A 12,205-nucleotide genomic window follows, 5' to 3' on the forward strand; every position below is an offset into this window, starting at 1 on the left:
TTAATAAATCTGTAAATCTATGTATTAAGCTCATGAACAGCGGGAACAAAAACATGTCATGGTTCAAAGCAGCAGCGTGTAACCTTATGTGACTTTTATTATTCTGTCTCTGTTTATCGCCACGAACAGAAATAACGTAACATTATTTGCTATCAACTCAGTCTGTTTTGACATAAAACAAATCCCTTCCTGTGTGCAGCGAGGGAATGTCTCCAGGCAACATGAGATCTTAACGCCGCTATATTGAGAAACACAGAGAGAGAGAGAGTTGTGTGGAGATGATAGGTTTAATCAGCATTTGACAGTGGTTTGAGTTCAACAGACATGTGTTTATACATATATATAAACATATATACATATATATATATACACATACATATATATATGATTTCATGACCTATTCAGGAGATACAGCATAGAACGTGAAATTGTGAGTTTTCTTGCCTCTTCTCTCTTCCAGGTGCTGAACTGAACACATGAGCCACATGAACGGATTCCTCTTTAATCAATGTACAAATTCACTGCAGCAGTGACCATATTTCAGGGTTTCTCTTTGTCCGTGGCTGCTCATGCTTTTGTTCAACTTATAGAGAAGTTTGCTAGTGAGGCTATTTTACAAACTGAGATAAATATTGCTCTGGAGTCAACAGCGAAGCATACATTATGTTTCTTCACTGATGTGTGCTCCATGGACAGCGTATGCAAAGGTCAAAATAAATTGGTGTTTCCTTATAAAATACATTGATTTTAATAAAATACACTACTTCAATATTACATCTGTATATACCCACACATACTGTACAGGCATACTGACTGCAGAAACCACAGCTCTCTGTAACCAGACCTTGTGCTTTGAGGTCATGAAATCCTTTCCATACATCAGGTTGACTAACAATTGGTCTCTTTCTCTAACAATATAGCAAATATATCCTTGTCGTAATAATCGCATGTACAAAATGTCTTCACAGCGGGAGCTGAGTGTGAAGATATTGGCTGCAAATCCCTGCCTTTTTTTTTTTAACCCAGTGGCAGCCAAGGGACAATCTCCCATCTCCAAGTCGCGTTTTTTTTTGGGAGGACATTCATTTGCACTGACATTTAAGACAGAATAGAATGACATTTGAGTTGTGAGTATATGTGAGCCGGGGGTCAGAGAAAAATGCATCAGATGGATTGGATGAAATACAAAAGATCTGAAAACAAGTCGTGCTCTTAGAGAGGGACAACTAAAACTTTAAATTCTAGTTCATTCATTATGGAGGCAAATTTAAAGAAATAAAGTCTTTATAAATATCTGATCACCTTCAAACCCAGTAACATACTTACGGTTTAGCTGCTCTGTCATGAAACTAAGGCTGAAATGCAACTTCTCTGCATTTCAGCCTGTTCAAAACAGAGACAGTCAAGTGCCAAGTGGAATTACATGACTTTGATGTGGCCACACTCAAAAATACCACATACCTCTCTTGTGACCCAGGCTATTTCCTATCAAGTAACTCTATACTGAGGATGCCACATTCTCAAAGTCCAAATCATAAAGCTGTGCAAAATGCACACGTTGTAATGCTCAGTACTCAAATGCCCATTTAGTGCCCATATTGTCAAGAGGATCCGTCCAGATCTGGATGCACTAGAGTCCTATATCCTACACTGGAGGCGCAAAAGAAAGACATCAACTGTCAATGTCAGAGTAAATATAGAGGTTACATCACAAAATCACAGCTGCCACACAGCAGAGTTGACAGAAATGAGGAAATAATAAGGTTCATATTAAAATGTGTGTCATAAGACTGCAGCATTAGATAATCTGACGCATTGGTGTGGTTTTCATACTGAAAGATGACGTTTTCCACTCACACTATGCGACAGGCCTCTTGTTAAGAATCAAAACTTAAAGTTGGTTATTTAAATAGTTTTTTTTAATGCAATTAGATTTTCTGCCCCAGAGAAGCCACAACATATCAGATAAAGTTAATAATGATTTGCACTTGTGTTAATTGGTCTCTGGAGGTCAGACCGAAAGTGTTTATCGGTGTCTGCACCCTAATAAAGTGTCTGCCCTCCAGCTCAACCTGTGGCAGCTTATTCACCGCTACCTGAGCCGGGCCTTGACATGTCAGGTAATAACTTTGTTTTCTGTGCAGCTCACAACAAATAAACTATTTTTGTTTGCTCTCTCTTGTTCTTGCGCCTTCTCGACTTTTCTTCCCCGTCTATTCACTGCTCGAATGTGGCTCGGAGAGAAATATTACTGATGACACAGTCATTTACAATGAATGAAAGGATGAGAGGTTAGCTGTGATGCTAACTATGTTTGCGACGCAATGTAGTTATGCACACACACACACACACACATGCAGTTCCCCGCATTTGTATGTGCACGTGTGTAAGGATGTGGGTGTTAGCGGGAGTCTTATCAGTGGAAACAGACCTGGACGTGAGAAGGGTGGCAAGCAGGAGGAGGATGTGGAGGTGGGAGGGGGTGTAAAGGAGGGATGTGGTGGAAAAGTAACACTGAAATTGATGGCTCTGCTTGCTTCCAAGGAGACTGGAAGCAAGCTGAGACGAGGAGATGGACGGAGGACTCATGGAGGGAATCAAAAAGGGATAATGCATTGAACAAGGAGAGCTGACAGATAAAAGACTAAACAGTGGAAGAGTGGGAGGGAAACGGGGTGCGCATGAGACGTGATCTGGGTGGAAAGTGTTTCTGACATGGGGGGGGGGGGGGTGAGAGATGGGAACAGCATGGTTGGAGTTGGAAAAGATGTCTTAACAGTGATAAGGAGGCCTGCATGGGCAGATGAGGAGAGATAGGCTTGTGAAATGAGGTTTTTGATCGACTCATAATCTGTGCAGATGCCTCGAGTGTAGGCAGTTTCCACCATCTTGTCTTTTTTTTTGGCTCTTATCCAGAATGTTGTCATGTGGCTATAATTTGGCCCAAAGGCTACACTATGCGGTGCATTATTTTCAGTATGTGGGTACACAACAATGGCTGAGACCCTGATGATTTCATGTGTGGAATTCTGAAGCAATGTCCAAAATGGCTCCCGTCTGCTGTGAAGCATCTGATATTTCTTTGAATAATAAATGAATAATAAAAATATATATAATTTATCCTGTCTGTAGGCAGAGAGCACTTGTCTTTTTAAAATTCTTATACTATATTAATTGTTATATTAGCACACTGGGATCCTGCTTGTCTTTAAAGGATCTACATCCATGCTTTTATTTTCTATTCTACACTTTAGGCTCGGCATCCCTCCCTCACCTTAGACTGTTGGAGCGTGTGAGGGTTATGATACGATATATTTTCTATCCTGTGTAAAGGGAATTATGATAATACAGAAAAAAAAGACATTAAGAATAATCATATCTGGGAAGGAAAGAAAGACAGAGAGTGTGTCGGTCTCTCAGAGAAATCTGTGGATAACAAAATGAAAGAAAGATGCTGGGAGAGATGGTATGTGTTTGTTACCTCTTAAGCACCTTTTGTGGGATAAACATCAGGACCTGTCAAGAACCTCATTTCTGAGGGACTTGTTCATTTTAGGGCTAAGATTTGAATTATGATTATGGTTAAGGTTAGAGATAAAGTTTTGGTTAGGATGTCCAAATGGATGGAAGTCAATGAAAGTCCTTAGAAGGGGTGTGAGCGAGAGAGAGAGAGAGAGAACCATGACAATGAAGCTGACAGAAGGGCAAAGAAGGCAGAGGGAAGGGACACATGGGGGAGAGAGAAAGAGATGGAGAGAAAGAGAGGGTGTGATAAATATGAGAGAGAGCAAAATGATGTGAGAAGAGCTGTTGTTTGTCCTCAGGCTGCTCTCTTCAAGGAAGGACAAGGATGTGGGGGTGGTTAGTAACATTTACTGACACAAACTGAAGGAGAGAGAGCGAGAGAGTTAATTTTTACAGCAAGCAGCCACCAATAACATTATATAAGAATGATCAAAACAGAAGAAACCATGGTAACTGTAATCCAACATGCTCTGCCTTCACATATAGAGACAAAACAGGTGTGACAGTGCAATCACAGAAAGAATCCATCTTTAATAACACATGCCTGGTGTCATTTTTTTTTTTTTCATCATGGAGGTGGAGGAGAGAGGGGCTTGCAGTCTCAAAGCGAAGAGTTATTATTGCCTATCATGCCTCTGCAGACCACCGGCCTCTTAGTCAGACAGATTCCTGACAGGAGCCGAGACGGTGACAGGCGTGAGTTCCCCAACACAAGCACATTTCAGGCCACAAACCGGGGCATTATGGACAGAAGACTGGGGAATCTGGGTCACTGTCCAAAATTACCCCCCTCTCTGCAAACTCACTGCTGTCTGAAGCTCCAGCTTAACGGGGATGATGGGGGATAAATGAGGTAGCTCCAGAGAATGCTGTTTCTCGAACCAGAGCTTAAAAGCTCATTTACATCTGTTTTGAACCCACAAATGGCTAAACTTGACTTTAGGTGACCTAAATGCCAGGTGCCCCACCTGTCTTCAGTCTTTCCCCCATAAACCACCAGACTCTCAGCCAGATTATCGATCACTTGGCCTTTTCCTCGAGTGTTTGTCCTGAAGACTTTGCAGTACGAGAGATTCACAGTGTGTCAAACCAAAGCCTGTAGCAGACACATGGAAAAACAGAAACAATAGCATACTAACATTTTCTAATCAACACAAAGACAAAGTAGCTTATAGCTGAGGGTGATGATCACAAAAGTAAAAAAAAATGAATGTGCCTAAAAAATAATCATGATAGTCCATAAAATTGTTGTCAAGGCACAAACCACGGCATAAACCTATAGTGGTAATGTTGTTGTTGTTGTTGTGGTGCAGGGCTTTGAATAGATTTCAGAATAACAAAGACCAATTATCAGGAATGTCGCCAGGCAATACAAAGACAAAATATCACAAAACTGAGAAAGACGTATTTGTGTGGAGCTGATACTAACTTAGCATTGTGTGAACTTATTTGACAATGGTTTGACCTCAGTGGACATTTGTTTACATTTAAATGTTATGTGCTACAGCTTTGTGTGACATCACCAACTATCAAACACTAAATAGTTTCATACACCAGCACTGAAGTATAATCTCTTGCTGTTCCCTGTCTTGTCTTTCCAGTACACCTAAGGGAAGAATGATTGGAATGGCTTTGGCGCTGGTCATTTTGTCTTTCACACAGCACAGATTTAGAGGTTATGCTTCATTCAGAGGAAAGAAGAAAGGTCTGGCTGCTTCTTAATGTCGCCTCTAATGGTCAGGAGTCCTGTGGGAAGCTGCGGGCTCTCAGAGTGAAATAGCAGTTTGAGCGTGGAGTCAGCTGGCAGACCCACTGAGGCCTTTTATACAACAATTAAAACTTTACTATTGAATCAAAAATCTCACTCAGGGGCACTGCAGAGAGGACAGCAGCAGAACAGCTATCAAACACATGTGGAGCCCAAAAAAAAGGTTAAATCAGGTGGAGGTCTTCTCACCCATCACATTGTTCTTATTCTATGCTCTAAAGATGAAGCACTCCACTGAATGTGAATTAGATGAGGTGAGGCGGTGGCTGTGTTCAGCTACCGCCTCACCACCACCTGCTGATACAGCATTGTTTTCAAAAATGTGTCAGGAATATATAAATAAAATGTATAAAGCATCATCTATGTGAAGCAACACATTTTTATTCAGAGGATAACAGGACATCTGTCGCATTCGCTTATGTAACATTCCATCACATAATTATTCTTGGCCATATGGATTATAGAACAATTCTGAGTATTTAACCAAGCATTTGATTGCAGTATGTCGTTTTTTCTGTGCCTGGATTGCAATGATGGGAATGATGGAACTGAGGGTTTCCCGCAGGACTATGTTAAATCTGCACTCTGTAGCTTTTGGTTAATTGTGCTGTTGTAGATGTTGTTATTCTGCGTCTGTTTGGTCTTTGTGAACAGAAACAATATAACATTAGTATCTCTGTCTGAAAACGGTCTCTGTCAAGCAGTACTATTAGGGACTGACGCAGCATTTGTGTGTGTCATGTCTGTCCAAACAAGTTTCCATAATTAAGGTCACATCCCTCTTTTTGGTCATTTCCTGTTTTATTTTGAAATTCACATGTTTCATTCACTTCTTGTCCTATTCTGTTTCCCGTCCCTTTGATTATGTACATCTGTCCAAATGTGTTCCACCTGTGTCGAATTGTCTCCCCTCACAGGTGTCCTTCACTAATGTTCTCTGCCAGATTGTCTTTGTCCTTTAAATCAAGCAAACCAGTATTCTTGTTTTTGGACATCTCTGCTTTGCTTTATTAAACAATGGCATTTTTTGGGTTCAACCTATTCAACATGTAACTTTTAGAATTCTCCATTCTTCCACTCTCTACATTGGTTTATGTCGCACTGGATTTATGTTGGAGGAGCCGTGTCCTCACAGCAGTCCAGCAGAGTTCAGATGCAGTCCAACATCTGAACTCTGACCTTTCCCTACTCCTGCATCGCAACCTCTCTTTGCTTGTTTCCCCACAAACACTTCCTCTATGACTTAACTGCACATGGCACTTTATCTTGCCTTAAGCACTTTAGTTGTGGTCGGTCACTGTGGACAGTATTTACATGTTTACACTTGTTTAGATGTCTCATGTCCCGGTCCTATGTTGTGCTCTTTGTATCCTTTAATTGCAAATAAAGTGTTCTGAATTAAACTGAATTAAATAAAATGCATGCATGTAAAGAGAGCACAACTGAAGATAACAATTGTATGGTTATATGTGCCTATAAAAACAAACTCTTTTTTTGGTACATAATTTCTTTTTTCCAGTGCATTTTTTTTACTCTTCTGTTTAATTACGATCAATTATCACTCTTTTTTGTGTTTTTTTGCCCATTTCATAATAGGTTTTATTGTGCTGTGTGACACTGTGTGGGTGTCCAGGTGTGCAAAGCCGCTATGAAGTAGGAGCCGAATTGTATTTATTAATATTATCATATTAGAAAGACAAAACAGTAGACCACCATCACCTGCTGATATGTGTATATATATATATTAGTATATATATATACACATATATATATATATATATACACTGTATATATGTTTATGTAAACTAATCGTATTAAGACACGTGAGACACAATTGTTTATACGCACATTCATCTTCATTGCCTTCCTTACCCTGTTACTTGTTGTAATGTCTCCAATAGACCAGCAGAGCAGAGCCTGGAGGAGTTCTTGTACATGCTGGCTAGAGAGGAAATGGGGGAAAAAAATTGAAAAGAGATGAGTATATTAATGGGAAGCAACAGGAATAATGTCTTGTGACATGTGGTTTGAAGTGTGAGGATCACATATTTTCACTGCAGATGAGCAAACACAAAAACACAGTTATTGTGGTGATGTGTTTGTCCATCCAGTGATCTTGGAGAATTGTTTGTGGCATGTGGAAAGCCAGAGGACAAAACACGGAATCCCATTGATTGCTCCTGATATTAGATTCCGTTTCTTTTTTCTTTTTTTTTTTTTTTCCTCGATGTGACAAGACTCATCTCATACCTGAGGCTCCTCTCACCTTCCTGTTAGTGTGGCATTTCATTTTCTTGCCCAGGCCATCGATCTGATTTGGACCACACCGCATTATTATCTGCTTTTTAAAGGGTGGTGGTGTTCAAAAGGAAAGACTCATAGAACACACACCGCGCAGTATATACCCCAATATTTGACTTTCACTGCTATTTTCAGTCACTATGTTTCCATAAACGTTACATTTGCACTTAAACCTAGTCACACCTTAACAATAATACTATGACCTCAGTGAACTAAATTATTTTATGCAATCTTTTTTTTTTTGGTTTATATTGGAGAACTTTAGCGCACTTGCTTGTAGAGTTTTCTTTTCATATGATTTGCATGATAAACATAAACTAGAGAACTCAGAATGAAAACTCTGCCAAGACTCCTCCGTTTTCCCACAGTGTCAGTATACACTTACTGGTGATCTGTATCTGAATCACCACCAAAATCCAATCATTTATTTTCAGGCCATAACCTACATAGAAAAGGTTTTATAAAAATCCATCCTTTACTTTTGGATTATTCTGCTCACAGACAGACACATACAGACAACACATTTCATAGAGGAGAAACAAGTGAATCAATTATTGAATTATCATAGATTGAACAGAACAATGTGATGGCGGGGATGTTTGGTGTCCTTATGATGGATGAAGAATGATGGACCAGATGAGACAGTGAAGCCTTGATAATGATGGGGAAGGTGTGCATGACAGAAAGAGACTACATATTTAAAAAGGCGTCTTGCAGTGTTATCAGGGCAGATGAGAGCAGCTGATGAACAGCTGATCACGCCCCAGGATATGACAGCTAGGAAGTGAAGAGTGTGTGCATGACAGGGATGAAAGCAGGAAGTGTGAGAATGAATGTATAAGCTTGCAACAGAGTAATCTTCCTGACTGAACTTATGCTAGAGCTTCATAGCCTCATTGGTGGAGGTAATAAAGACTGGAAATATAACAATGCAACATTTTACCAATAAGTTAAAAATATCCTTCCAGCAATGTAGATGCATTGTAAGACCTTGTGGCGCAACGGTAGTGCGTCTGACTCCAGATCAGAAGGTTGCGTGTTCAAATCACGTCAGGGTCAAGATTTTATGTGGCGGAGGAAAGGAATTGAACCCATAACTAGAAGATCACTGGCTCAATCGTGGCATGGGCTGAGGTTTGAGATGCCCCTGGTACCCATTGGTGCAATGGGTGTGTATTCTACTGGTGTGTAATAAGGATGGGTTAGAGGATAAAGAGGATACATTCACTATCACTAATTACTGCGTGTGCAAAAAAGACTAATTCTAATTCTAGTAGGCTGTGAGAACAAATGTTTGATTCAAACACACAAACATTTTTATTTTGTGTTAGCAGGGACTGATATTGTTTTTTCCTTGTTTTTCAGAGCACCCTAAAACTTACGAGTGAAACAATGAAGAACTGACAGAGGAAGGGAAAGGAGAAGAATGCAGTCAACACAATGAAGAAGAATATGTAAAAAAACAAAACACACACATATAGCAACAACATCTAAATAAATGTATTCACAGCAACATGTAGAAAACATTGCAACATTCAAATTGTGATGAGCTACAGTAGGACTATAACACAGTGGGTGATAGACAGGCACACTAGGTTTACTAGAACACAAACTGAGTTCACAGACAGCCGCAGGAGTCAGTTTCAATGCTGGCAGGTTTGGTTGCCAATGAGCTGCTGGTTCAACTGGGAGCGACATGACTGTATGTGTAGAGCTGTCCAATAATTTTTAGGATGGTATTTTATGGAGACTAAAACCTGGTCCTAATGAGGCAGAACCAAATTTTTTGATAAACTGGTTAAGATTTGAATTGGGGTTGGGTTAAGGATAGGCTTAGGTGAGACTATGCAAATGAATCAATGTCAGTGCAAGTCCTTTAAAGGATAGCTGTGTGTGTGTGTGTGTGTGTGTAGAGCTGCAACTACCGATTATGTTCATAATCACTTCATCTGTCCATTATTTTCTCAATTAATCAATTAATTGTTTGGTCCATAAAATGTCAGAAAACCTTAAAAAATGTTGATTGGTGTTCGTCAAACCTGGAAATGATGATGTTCCCAAAAGTTTTTTTTTTGTCCACAAACCAAAATGACTAACTTTTAATGATTTCTTTGTTATCCAGAGCAAAGAAATGAAGAAAGAATTCACATTTAAGAAGCTTAAACAATCGTAAATCTTGTTTTAATCATGAAAAAAGCTTCAAACCGATTAATTGATTATCAAAATAGTTGTCAAGTAATTTAGTAATTGATTAATAATCGATTAATTGTTTCAGCTCTATGTGTGAGTGTTAGTGAGGACATATTGGCTGGTCCTCAAGTTTTAAATGGCCTTTTCAGGGTTAAGACTGAGGATAGTTTTACCCCCTGATCAAACATATGGATGTAAATGTGAATAAAGCTTTTTCTTTGACATTTAAATAAATACACAGTAAATACACACAGTTACAGCTGTGTGTATGACCGAGACATGTGTTAAGCTGCTTGTGATGTTGTCATCAGTTATTAATCTTTCACCATCATCACTCCTCTACCTCCCTCTGTTTTAGCATATAACCTTTCATTCTCTGATTTCATCTCCCTGTTTTGCACCTTTCCACCCTGTGGTCATTAACAACGAGTGGCTGTGTGTGCATAAAAGGAGAAGCAGAGGAGAGACAGTGTTTTAATTAATTTCTATGTCTGTATCAGCCTCATTCACCTGCCCTATAGTTTCACTGAACAAAATGTAACCTCCAGTCAAGCCCAAGTCTCCATGGGAGAATTGCAATTATTTTTCAAAGCCCTTATCACACCTCATGGCCACATCCATCAACCCAAGTTCTCTCTTTTTAAAGAATTCATCCAGAAACGATGGGCTGAGCAGGAATAGTCTTTTATATCTGCCCCACAGCTTAAATTTAATTCCACAAAAAATTACCACAAAGCAAAAATTATCCATTGTGGCATTGTGTCCATTTAGGCCAACACAGCTGAAGTAATGAACGTCCTAAATTACAAGTTGTCTACATTCAGGTTCCTGAATTAGTGTTCATTATTTAAACTAGATGGCAGAATATGCTCATCCAATCCTGTAAATGTGTTTTTTTTTTGTGCCATTTTTGCTGAGATGACAAAATGTGGGTATTGTGACGAGAAGAAAATAACATTAATTCTTGTGAACCGAGCATTTTCAGGGGATTATTAATAAAGGGCCCAGTTAATCATTACAATGATGATTCAGCTATAGGTTTTGAGGGTCAATCTGTGGCTTCTTTCCAAAGAATCCAATAAACTTACTGTATGTAAGGCAATGAACCGCAAAATATATTTTGGATCAAATCCTATTTATTAAGAAATGACGTACCTCCACGTAAAATTATCCATGTCATTTACTGCCAGTGCTTTGTTCGATTGTAGAAAGTAGTCCGACACTGTATGGAGTAGATGGGAGGTAACAGTATGGAGAATGGTGTGGTGAATATATGTGTTGCATCTGATGCTTTTTCACCACCCACACCCTGGTGACCTAATATTTAATGAGTTTAGTAGGTTCCTTCACCGGAAATGTACACAAGTCAGGAAGAACAAAGTAGAATACTTCAAATAAACAGGCTTACTGTCACTTTAACCACCCAACTAATCCTAGCCCTGGGAGCACATGATTGGCCTTAAATGTAACATGGACAAATTGGCACATTAAAAAAAATGATCAGAAGCATGAAACAAAATTCCTTCATAAAGTGACTTTCTCTTTACCGGTGCCTCACCTCCTGTCCTTACACTGTTTGTTCCCTTCTGACGGGGTTCAATCTGTGTGAGGGAAGATGAGAAAGCACATTAATCACCAACACTAATATATAAGTCCGCAGACAGTTTGGTTTCCATGACTTCAGAGGACATTACAGTGACTTATATTCACCTCCTGGAGACTTAGTCTAACCTTACCCATGACTTCAACTGGCCTAACCCTAACCCTATAACCTGAACCTAACCTCATTCTAATCTCACATGTCTCCACATGAAAATTTTATAATTTACACCTGGAACACACACACGTTTGTGCTTCATTCAGCGTGAGGACCCTCATAGACATAATGCATTCCCTCACCCCTTAATTAAATGCCTAAACCTAACCTAAACCCAATTCTAACCCTAAGCCTAAAACCAGGTCTTAACCTTCCAAAAAGCCCTTTAAAGACATGAAGACAAGCTAAAATGTCCTCACTCTGTATGGTTGATACATGTTTGTGTTTTTTTTGTCCTCAAAAAGCCACAAATACAAGAACACACACACACACACACACAGTAACCCATTTCAAGGTGACTGAATATAGAAAAACAAAAGTGCATCTGCTGCCTAACAAATGTGAGTAAACTCATCTTGACAATACATATTGTTTCAGGATTGAAGGTTATGATAACTTGCTGTTTAGCAAACACAACTTGGACAAAATTCACAGTTAGTCAAAACAACGGAAAACTGTAAGTTTAATAAAAAAGAACTTAACCACTTGTGTTAAATGTCCAAAAATTGTGAGAGATAAGACTTTATTTCACATAACTAAATGGGAGGATCATCTTTTACAGTGCACTCACCCACACATGCACACTGAAGATACTGAAGCTGCAC

General features: G+C 39.3%; 1 long non-coding RNA gene and 1 other non-coding gene across 2 annotated transcripts; one reads left to right on the top strand and one right to left on the bottom strand.

The window, feature by feature from the left end:
• Positions 1 to 4,131: 4,131 nt before the first annotated feature.
• On the bottom strand, positions 4,132 to 11,464 carry LOC131469488 (uncharacterized). Its single transcript, XR_009241807.1, has 3 exons — positions 11,343 to 11,464; positions 7,166 to 7,235; positions 4,132 to 4,621 (listed from the first exon to the last, which is right to left on the bottom strand). It is a non-coding gene; the product is annotated as an uncharacterized LOC131469488 (long non-coding RNA).
• On the top strand, positions 8,582 to 8,653 carry trnaw-cca (transfer RNA tryptophan (anticodon CCA)). The gene has a single exon. It is a non-coding gene; the product is annotated as a tRNA-Trp (tRNA).
• Positions 11,465 to 12,205: the final 741 nt, after the last annotated feature.

Source organism: Solea solea, chromosome 1 (assembly GCF_958295425.1).
Source record: "Solea solea chromosome 1, fSolSol10.1, whole genome shotgun sequence".
In the NCBI taxonomy this organism is placed as follows: Eukaryota; Metazoa; Chordata; class Actinopteri; order Pleuronectiformes; family Soleidae; genus Solea; species Solea solea.